General features: G+C 38.8%; 1 pseudogene; it reads right to left on the bottom strand.

Annotated features, from left to right (window-relative positions):
• Nucleotides 1-1,128: 1,128 nt before the first annotated feature.
• Nucleotides 1,129-9,502, bottom strand: LOC142554961 (phosphomethylpyrimidine synthase, chloroplastic-like; annotated as a pseudogene).
• Between the last annotated feature and the right edge of the window lie 1,195 nt (nt 9,503-10,697).

Below are 10,697 nucleotides of genomic sequence, written 5' to 3'. Positions count from 1 at the left end.
AAATAATAATACTCATCAAATTCAAAAAAAAAATAATATGGTTTTTCATATGTAAAAATTTAATATAGTAATATTTAATTGTAAAATTATTAATTTAACATAAAAAAATTAAAATATTTATATTATTTCATATAAAATTGTCCGCTAATGTTTGTGGACGAGGAAAAAATAGAGAAAAATGGAGAGAAAATAAAATAGGAAAAGAGAGGCAAAAATAGTAGGAAAAAAAAGAAAAGAAGTCCAAATCAAAATGCTCATTAAACTATCCACAACACCAAATGTTGTGGTTGGTGCACTGTAGAGGATCCAGGTCCAAAAAATATGCACACTCCCTACGCAGGCATTATCCTGTTCAGGTTCGAAGGGATTTTCTCAGCCTGAACTGTCAGTTTCCTGGCCAAATGGCCAGTGCTGAGCAGATAGACAAACCTACCAGAGACGGACCTATGCTTGGCCTGTCCTAGGCTGTAGCCCAGCCCAATTTTTTTTACAAAGAGTTATAGAGATTCGAGCCAATTTTAAATTTTTTTTGGTAAATATATATAGAAATTTAAGCACAGTCTAATTTTTTAAAAAGATAGCACGGTGCAAATAACTCATAAAAGTTAATATCTAGAATACCTATTTAACTTTTACAGTGAATAAATGTAGATTTTCGATATTTCGAAAGAGGTTTGGTGCAAATAACTCATAAAAGTGATAAATTTATTTTATCAATTCTTTTATTTAATAAAATTTAATTTTGAAAGTACATTTAAAATATATTAAAAATAGTTTTAAAATGTAAAAAATTTTGAATCTAAGTGAAACTTGTCTTATATTACACGGGTTACATATTAATTTAAATAATATATAAATTTTGAAAAATGATATTGATTAAACTGCTTTTTTGAAAATTAACTCTCCTATTTCGAATACGCTAGGAACAATAGATATTTTTTAAAAAAATATCAATGTCATTTTGCTAACTATTTTCATATTAATATCATATATATATATATATATATATTAACTTATTATATTAAGTTCAAGCTCACCTCAACCTCCTTAATTTCTGGATTCGTCCCTGACCCCTGGTGCGTTTTTTCATCAATAATCGAGATATTAGAACGGAATCATTAAACCAAAGGAAGAAAGGGTTTTTTTTTTTATTTTATTGCGGACTACTAATGAAGACAATGTCGAATAACGATGTTCTTAAGCTGTTCAACAAACTAGTAGCCATTTCATCTACTTACCATCTGTGCTTGAAGACGACGACCCTAACTGTCGTTCAAAAGTAGTCACCACGGATCATTCTCAGGGGATTGTAAACCACATCATGGTCTGTTATGCGTTTGGAAGAAAATCCTGCAATAATGAACCGATCAAGAAATGAGTAAGAGGTGTTAGATAAAGATTAATGGAGATAAAGAACAAAAATTCAAACTGTTTCTTGCTTTTTACCATTAAATGCTGTTGCATTAGGGCTGTATTTTCCATTGTTTTTAGCAAAATTTCATATAATTTCCCAGTTGTCTTAAGAGAAACTTCACCTTTAGGTAGTTTTAGACTTGAATGTAATCTTCCGGCAAGTAGATTTCTCCTCCAGTTTCACCATGTTGTTCCCCACTGATAGTTTTTTTTGCAGCTAAGAATTCTGCACTCATAGCATCCATTCCTTGCTGAATTGCTTCCTCTGCTGTCCCGTAACCATGCTCATCAGCAAACTTTCTTACATCCTCAGTTATTTTCATAGAACAAAACTTTGGTCCACACAGAGAGCAGAAATGGGCCACTTTAGCGCCATCAGATGGGAGGGTTTCATCATGAAATGACATGACAGTCATTGGGTCCAGTGACAAAGCAAATTGATCCATCCACGAGAACTCAAATCTTGCCTTGCTAAGTGTGTCATCCCAATTTTGAGCGTGTGGGTGTCATTTTGCTAAATCAGCTGCATGTGCGGCTATTTTATACACTATAACCCCGGCCTTCACATCATCTCGATTAGGTAAACCAAGATGCTCTTTAGGAGTTACATAACAGAGAAGTGCTGTGCCAAGAGCTCCAATATTGGCTGCACCAATGGCTGAGGTTATGTGATCATATCCAGTAGCAATATCAGTGGTCAAAGGTCCATGAGTGTAGAATGGTGCTTCATTACACCATTCCAGCTGCTTTTGCATGTTATCAGGAATCTTATGCATTGGAATATGTCCAGGGCCATCATTCATGACCTGTATGCATTACGGATCATCTTGGATGAAAAATACATCTTAAACGAGTACTTTATGATTCGTTTGATCAATAAAACCATGATTATAAAACCCAGTATGACACTATAAAATAAAGTTCGACGATAAAATAAAATCATAGCTTGGGTATTACTGAAGCGTCATGTGATCTTTCATATGGCCAAACTACTAGTACACACAATAAAAAAAAATTGTTACATGTACATCCTTTTCCCAAGCCCTTCGAGTTAATTCGCCCTGAGTTAAGAGTTCGGCAAACTGAGCAGTATCATTAGCATCATAAATTGATCCAAGTCTCAATCCATCACCGATTGACAATGATATATCATACTTATTACAAATGTCTAGAATCTCATCCCAATGCTCATATGCAAAGTTCTCTTTGTGATAGGTTAGGCACCATTTTGCATGAATGGACCCTCCGCCAGTAACAATTTCGATCATCCTCTTAGCAGTTATGGGGATGTACCGGAGTAAAACTCCAACATGAATAGTAAAGTAATCAACACCTTGTTCGGCTTGTTCAATTAGTGTGTCCCTGAAAATTTCCCAGCTAAGATTCTCAGCGATCCCGCTAACCTTTTCCAGAGCTTGATAGATGGAAACAGTTCCAACCAGTAAAGCAGAGTTGCATAAGATCCATTCTCGAGTTTCATGGATGTGACGTCCAGTTGAAAGATCCATAATGGTATCAGCAACCCACATTGTTTCCTATTGAAGCTTGTGAACCTCTTCTTCAATGGAACTTAGAACAACAGAGTTTCCAATATTAGCATTTACTTTCACCAAGAAATTGCGCCCAACTATCATCGGCTCCAACTCTAAGTGCTTCTTGTTTGAGGGAATGATTGCACGGCCACGAGCAACCTCTGATCTCACATATTCTGGGTTGAGCTTTTCACGAGCGGCACAGTATTCCATCTACTCAGTAATGATACCTTGCTTGGCATATCACATCTGAGTAAACCTTGGTCCTCCAAATTTCTCTCTTCTGTCGATCCATTCCTTCCTCAATTTTGGGAGTCCTGTTCAAGAAACAGTTTCCATATATTTTTAGCATTTGAACTGGATAAACCTAAAAATGACCAGGATATTCACAAAAAAATTTATATGAAATTTGAAAATTCAATAATATATGCAGCATGCGTGTCCGTCATACATCTGAGTAATTACAAACACCTATGCAATCACAACAGTAAAGTAAGAACAAGGGCGATTCTGAACAAATTGGAAAAAATCGTGTAACACAAAATGCTTACCAAGACGTGGGTTGATGTTCTGCGGACCACTGGTGTCATAGGGGTCAAAAGGTGGGTTTTCACCTGATAGATGGATGCGTCGGAATGGAACTCTAAGCAAATTACTAGATTGATCAAGTTAGGAAATGAAGAAGACGATAATTTTGGAGAAGACGTTGTGGTAAATCTTGTATTCTATATTTCCAGAATGAAACAAAACAAGAGTATTTATGTACAATTGATAAAAATAAAAATAAATGAATAAAAGTGAGATAAAGATCCAATCTGTTATAACAATATAACAGAATTACAGTTCTCCCATCTTTCAGAAGCATCAACAGATGAGATCCTCTACAACCAAGTGCATGGTGCATGACATCACTTGACTTCCCCCGCAAGCTCAGCAGGGGATTTAAATCAATGTAGAGCTTGAGTCTTGACCGATGAAAAGCAACCGACGATAATGGTTTAGTTAGGATGTCAGCTGTTTGATCAATCGAGGGCACATGTTGGACACTTAAAGTTTTAGAGAGAACCTTTTCTCGTACAAAATATAGATCGAGTTCAATGTGCTTAGATTTGGAGTGAATCACCGGGTTTGCACTTAGGGATATAGTGTTAAGGTTATCGCACCATAAGATTGGAGATTTGGGCATAGGGATGTGCAACTCAATGAGCAAGGACTTGAGCCACATTAATTCCGAAGTGGCATTTGCTAAGCTGCGGTATTCAGCCTCTGTACTGGAGCGGGAGACAACTGGCTGTTTCTTAGAGCACCAAGTAATAGGAGAGCTTCCTAGAAACCAACAGAAGCCCGAGGTAGAGCGACAATCATCTGGATCATTGGCCCAATCTGCATCACAATAACCAGAAAAAGACAGATGTGTAGAAGCAGTAAGTTGAACTCCGAAGTTCATTGTGCCATTTAAATAACGAATAATTAGCTTGACTGCCTTCCAATGTAGCTGAAGAGGGGCTTGCATGAATTGGCACACCTTATTCACACTATAAGCAATATCTGGACGTGTAATAGTCAAATATTGTAGAGCACCTACTGTACTCCGATAGAGTGTGACATTATCAAAGAGGTCCCCTTCTTGGGAAAATAGTTTTAGACCAGACACCATTGGAGTTGTGAGGCCCGGGGCCGAAGAGGGCGGGGGGTGATCGCCGGTGCCATCAGTTGCACGGACAATGAGCGGCTCCTGGCAGGCTTCTAGGTGGAGGAACATGAATGAACCGACCCACACGGGAATGAGAGGGATTCCGAGACTGCTCAATGTAATGGACTGTACAGTTGGAGAGGGCTTAAAAGATTTGATTTGTACTATTCATATCAAGAAGGTGCATCTTCTTTTCGGTAGCTCATCACATAAGAACTCCAAAGTTAAGCGTGCTTGACTTGGGGCAATTTTGGGATGGGTGACCTCCTGGGAAGTTTCCCAAGGTGCGTGTGAGTGAGGACATAAGCACGCTAGAAAGACTCGTCTTGGTACAGTGAGTACAGTCGTCGAATCTGGGGCGTTACAGTTGGTATCAGAGCCGACCTCTCTTAGTACGATGTGGTTCGGGGACGAACCAAGCGGAAGCTGGTGGGCATGTGAGGCCCGGGGCCGAAGAGGGCGGGGGGTGATCGCCGATGCCATCAGTTGCACGGACAATGAGCGGCTCCTGGCAGGCTTCTAGGTGGAGGGAACATGAATGAACCGACCCACACGGGAATGAGAGGGATTCCGAGACTGCTCAATGTAATGGACTGTACAGTTGAAGAGGGCTTAAAAGATTTGATTTGTACTACTCATATCACGAAAGTGCATCTTCTTTTCGGTAGCTCATCACATAAGAACTCCAAAGTTAAGCGTGCTTGATTTGGGGCAATTTTGGGATGGGTGACCTCCTGGGAAGTTTTCCAGGGTGCGTATGAGTGAGGACATAAGCACGCTGGAAAGACTCGTCTTGGTACAGTGAGTACAGTCATCGAATCTGGGGCGTTACAGTATCTAGGGCGTTACAGGAATAGGAAGAGGCTTGGCATTATCCATCTTAGTTCGAGCGAGGAGGTCATGAATGTACTTAGTTTGAGACATAAACAAGATGTCCTTTGTTGGTCGATAGACCTCAATGCTCAAAAAATAAGAAAGATCACCCAAGTGCTTTAAAGAGAATTTTGCATGCAGCTGGAAAATAAGATCCTGGATTTTTGATGGATCGCTTACTGTTATAATAATGTCATCAACATAGACAAGCACATAAATTATGTAAGATGATATATATCGCCTTGGATTGAACGGACTGAAGAACATATTTAAGTTTGTTAAACCAAGCACGTAGTGCTTGTTTGAGGCCATATATGGCTTTATTGAGATGACACACAAGCGGCAATCTAGATTGAAAGCGTTCAAACCCAGGAGGTTGCTGCATAAATTTTTTTCTTGAAATGCCCATTAAGAAAGGCATTGTTGACGTCTAATTGTTGTAAGAACCATCTCTTGGATAGAGAAATACTAAGAACAACCCGAATTGTTGTTGGCTTAATGAAAAGGCTAAACGTTTCAGTCTAGTCAAGTCCAGCTGTTTGAGAGTAGCCTTTTGCTACAAGGCGGGCTTTATATCGAGCCACAAAACCGTCAGCAAGAGTTTTGACTTTAAAGACCCACTTGCAGCCAATAATAGATGCATCTTCAGCGGTAGGAACCAGAGACCATGTCTGATTTTGAATCAAGGCATCATACTCAGATCGCATAACTTGACGCCATTCGGAATGAGAAAGAGCTTCATTTAGAGACAGAGGTTCATGAACCTTGAGAAGTTGAGTAGCATACACCTTGGGCTTATAAATACCATCTTTAGACCGAGTAAGCATTGGATGGATATTAACATGAGATGGCTTCAGGTGGCCGAGGAACAACAAAAGTAGAAGAAGGAGAGTCAAGAGGTGCAGGAGAAGTAATGTCAGTGGAAGCCGAGGGTACGAGGTGCTGTGGTGAAGTTTCTGCAGAAGGTGGAGAAACGTATGGCAATTTAGCTTGTGGAACTGAAATGGAGAAATAAAGAAGGAGGAGAGGAATCAATAAGGATAGTGGGAGCAGATGAAGAGCGTGCAAAAGGAAATGAAAGTTCATTGAATTTGACATGCCGGGAGACATAAATTTGACCATCATCACTTAAACATTTATATCCCTTATGATGAGGGCTATATCCAAAAAACGTGCAAGATTGAGATCTGAACTCAAGTTTATGAGAGTTGTATGGTCGAAGATATGGAAAACAACAACACCCGAATACTCGGAGAAGTGAGTAATCTGGAGCAGTATTGGTGAGACTTGTAAGTGGAATTGCCCCATGTGTGGCCTTGGTGGGAAGACGATGAGGGCAAGTACGACGATGAACAATGCGAATTGTTGAAAGAAAGAAACAAGAGGTCGAAATTCCCCTCCCCAATTAGTTGGTATGGCCTTGATTTTGGTGTCAAATTGGAGTTCAACTTGAATTTTAAATTGAAGAAAGATTCGAAATACCTCAGATTTTGTCTTGAGAAAAAAAATCCACGTAAATCTACTATAAGTATCGACAAAGCTAAGATAGTAGCGATAACCATTGGTGGACATAGTGTGAGCCGGTCCCCAATCAATTGTAATGGTTTGATATAGCTTGTATTAGAGGAATGAAACGATAAACGATGACTTTTGCCAAGTTCACATGAGGAGCAAAAACTGAAATTGTCATTCCTTGAAAGAGGAACATTACAGTAGTGTAAGATTGTATTTACAATAGCTAAGTTTGGGTGTCCTAATCTATTGTGCCAGTGGTTAAGTGTGGACGATGCCAATGTGGGAAGATCCTGAAGCACTTGATTGGAAGAGGAGTGAGCTGGAAGAGGTTGAGCTACAAGGCAAGCCGGTGCAAAGGATGAGAGAGGAACAGATTTTCCGAGGGAGAATCGATAGAGTCCCTCATGCAACGTGCCTTTGAGGAGGAGTTTCCCTGTTGTGCGATCCTTCACAGCACAAAAAGTGGGGTAAAATTCAAAGAAAACACCATTATCTACAGAAAATTTACTAACACTAAGTAAAATTTTTGGTGATAAGTGGGACTCGAAGGAGTCAATTTAAATGAAGGACACGAGATGATAAAGGAGAATAGAATTGAGAATTTCCAATGTGAATGATAGGCAAACCTGTTCCATCGCCCATGTGAATTTTACCTCCACCGCTATACTCAGATCCAAAGGATAAATTGGAGAGATAATTTGTGACATGATGTGAGGCACCAGAATCTGGAAACCACCATTCATCGGGGACTACCTCAGATTTTGTCATGGCCGTAGCAGCTGTAGGATTTTGATCAAGCACAGGACGACCAGTTTGGGCATTGTTAGAGGCAGTCCGATGTTGCATGTAGGAAGGGACAAATTCTTTGTCAAACCTGTAGTAACATTTCTCTGCTACATGACCAGTGTAGCCACATATTTTGCATGTAGGGCGATTGTTGGTTTTCCCAAACCAAGCCTTTCTGCCTCCACGATGAGTCGACCATTACCACGACCTCTTCGATTGGACTGTCCCTGCGAGTAGTTGTGTTTCTTTGGTTGTGATGCAGTGGTACTGTGGGAAGGGTTCCTTCAGCATTGATTGTGTATGACTCGATGTGGCCTTCATGTGAGAGTAGTAGAGCTCCCACTTCGGAAGATGACAACGCATCAATTTGAGATGTCACATGCACCACAACAGAGTTGTATTCCATACCTACTCCACCAAGGATATAGAGTATCTGATCGTCTTTAGAAATTAAATGGCCACATGATGTCAAAGTATCCACAATACCCTTCATCTTGCTAAGGTAATCCTTCATGCTGAGATTACCCTTCTTTAAAGTCTGATTTGAAGCTTGTATTGCATTATACGAGCTTTGGATCGAGTAGCAATAAGAGTAGAGATCCTTTTTCAGATTTGGGCTGATGTGTGGCAGCCAACAATCTAGCCTTGTACTCCTTCGGTCATGGAGGCTAACAAGAAGGAAAAGAGAATTTGATCATGTCTATGCCATGAGACATATAACGGATTCAGTTCTCCCATATGGTCGTCACTGAGAACGATTTTGGGTGGAGAGGAGGACGATTCATCAATGAAAGACTCGAGGCCCAGACCATGAATGCCAGCCAAAATTTGAAGGTTCTAGAGCATAAAATTCTCATCACTGAGCTTGACAGAATTAATATGATTTGTTGGGTTTATTGTTAAAGGGTTTGTGGAGGAATTAGTGAACACGGTGGAGCTTGACCCAAGATTCGAAGTGGCTTCCACCATCTGCTCTGATACCAAGTTAGGAAATGAAGAAGACGATAATTTTGGAGAAAGACGTTGTGGGAAATCTTGTATTCGATATTTCCAGAATGAAACAAAACAATAGTATTTATGTACAATTGATAAGAATAAAAAAAAATGAATAAAAGTGAGATAAACTCCAATTTGTTATAACAATATAACAGAAGACAGTTCTCCTATCTTCCAGAAGCATCAACAGATGAGATCCTATACAACCAAGTGCATGGTGCTTGACATCACTTGACTGATCATGTATGACTTCCCTAAAAAATAAGCATTGCTACCCTAGACATGTTTCAACATAAAAGAAAAGATTTGCTAACTTTAATTAAGCTGGAAATTATCATGTATAGCTGCAACCACAAGAGAAAAACTCACACATATTCTTTCGAGCTTTTACGAAAGCATTCTTCAAAGGATGGAAGCGGAAGAAAGTTAGGAGCACTAGGATCTTCCGTGTGCTTCCGTTGCTTAATCTTTTCTTGATTGGTTGCAGGGGCGGTCAAAGGTTAATGTAGCTTTGGGGCCTGCAAAAGAAGAGGAATCTATATCCTCTCTGTGTAAGATAGTAATATGTCCATTCACATCAATCCCACAGAAGGAGCTATTCAGAAATTTCAGGGAAGCCAAATGATTTATGTTGTTGCACACAACTGATGCCAGACTAGTTTGCATCAATGCCATCTCTGGTTTAGTAACCAAAAAAACAACATAACAATATTGCCTTTTATTAAACCGATATATTGAAGATATTTAAATAACAATTAGGATAAGAAGTATAATTGATGCCAACTGAAAATACAGATAACGATAAAGATTAGTGATAAACACCCTTCTATCCATAAAAATTCATACCATTCTTAGGCATGATAAAAAATTGCAACTTGTTGCAATAAGTGTCTAAAGATGAATTCTACAAATATAAATACAAAATAATACTCCAATAAGATCTCAAATCCATTTTGACATGTTCTTGAATAAACCCTTTTACCATGCCAAATCACAACCATTATTTCAAGGTAAAAAATTGTGCATGTGTCTAAAGCTTCTTCCTTTTCAATCTTCACGCAAAACCTTGAGCCCAATGACAAGTGATAGGATAGGTTAAAGGTGGAAGAGTATTTAGAAGGGGGTTGAATAAACACTCTCAATTTTCACAATCTTTTCGGATTTAGATGAGTTAGTTTAGTGAGAAACTGATACTCGAGAATCTTGTAAGTCAATATCAATCAGTTAACAAAGAATGTGCGGAAATAAACTGACTGATAGATAGAATAGAAACTGAAATAAAAAGACACAAGATTTTATGGATGTTCGGAGATTTCAAACACTCCTACGTCACCTTTCTATCACAAAGATATGATATTCACTAAAAGACTATGATCGATACAAACATTTGTACAGACCCACTTCAGTTTTGAACTTAACAATGTCAAACTGAAACTCTTAGTTACAAAATTGTTTACAATACTCACTAGAACTGAAATATTTTAGCACAGCTGATCTCTTGCAAGATCAAGTATTAGAATATGTGAAAGCTCGAAATATAGCCTGAAAGCTATGAGTTTATGCAATATGCTTGAGCTTTTATATTTGCAAGGATTTCAGCAGAGTAACAGAATAGTAAATCGATCAGTTGATTGTTTATATTCCGAGAGAGTTGTTCAAAAAGTTGTTTCTCTGCTGCTCTTATCTGCTATTTATAGGCTTCCCTCCAACGGTAATATTAAATATGATTTGAAACTTTCTATCCGTTGCTTTCCACGTCAACATTCTTCTGACAGTAGTACACTGCAGCTTTTCTGAAATGCGGCGATACCGCTACTTGTTGCAGTCAGCTTTTGTCGGTTGAATGTCTTTTTCCTTAACTGATGACGTGTACAGCTGAGGGATCAGCT

Source organism: Primulina tabacum, chromosome 9 (assembly GCF_025594145.1).
Source record: "Primulina tabacum isolate GXHZ01 chromosome 9, ASM2559414v2, whole genome shotgun sequence".
NCBI classification, from domain to species: Eukaryota; Viridiplantae; Streptophyta; class Magnoliopsida; order Lamiales; family Gesneriaceae; genus Primulina; species Primulina tabacum.
The sequence above is the reverse complement of the archived record's forward strand: the minus strand, read 5'-3'. Positions and strand labels throughout refer to the sequence as shown.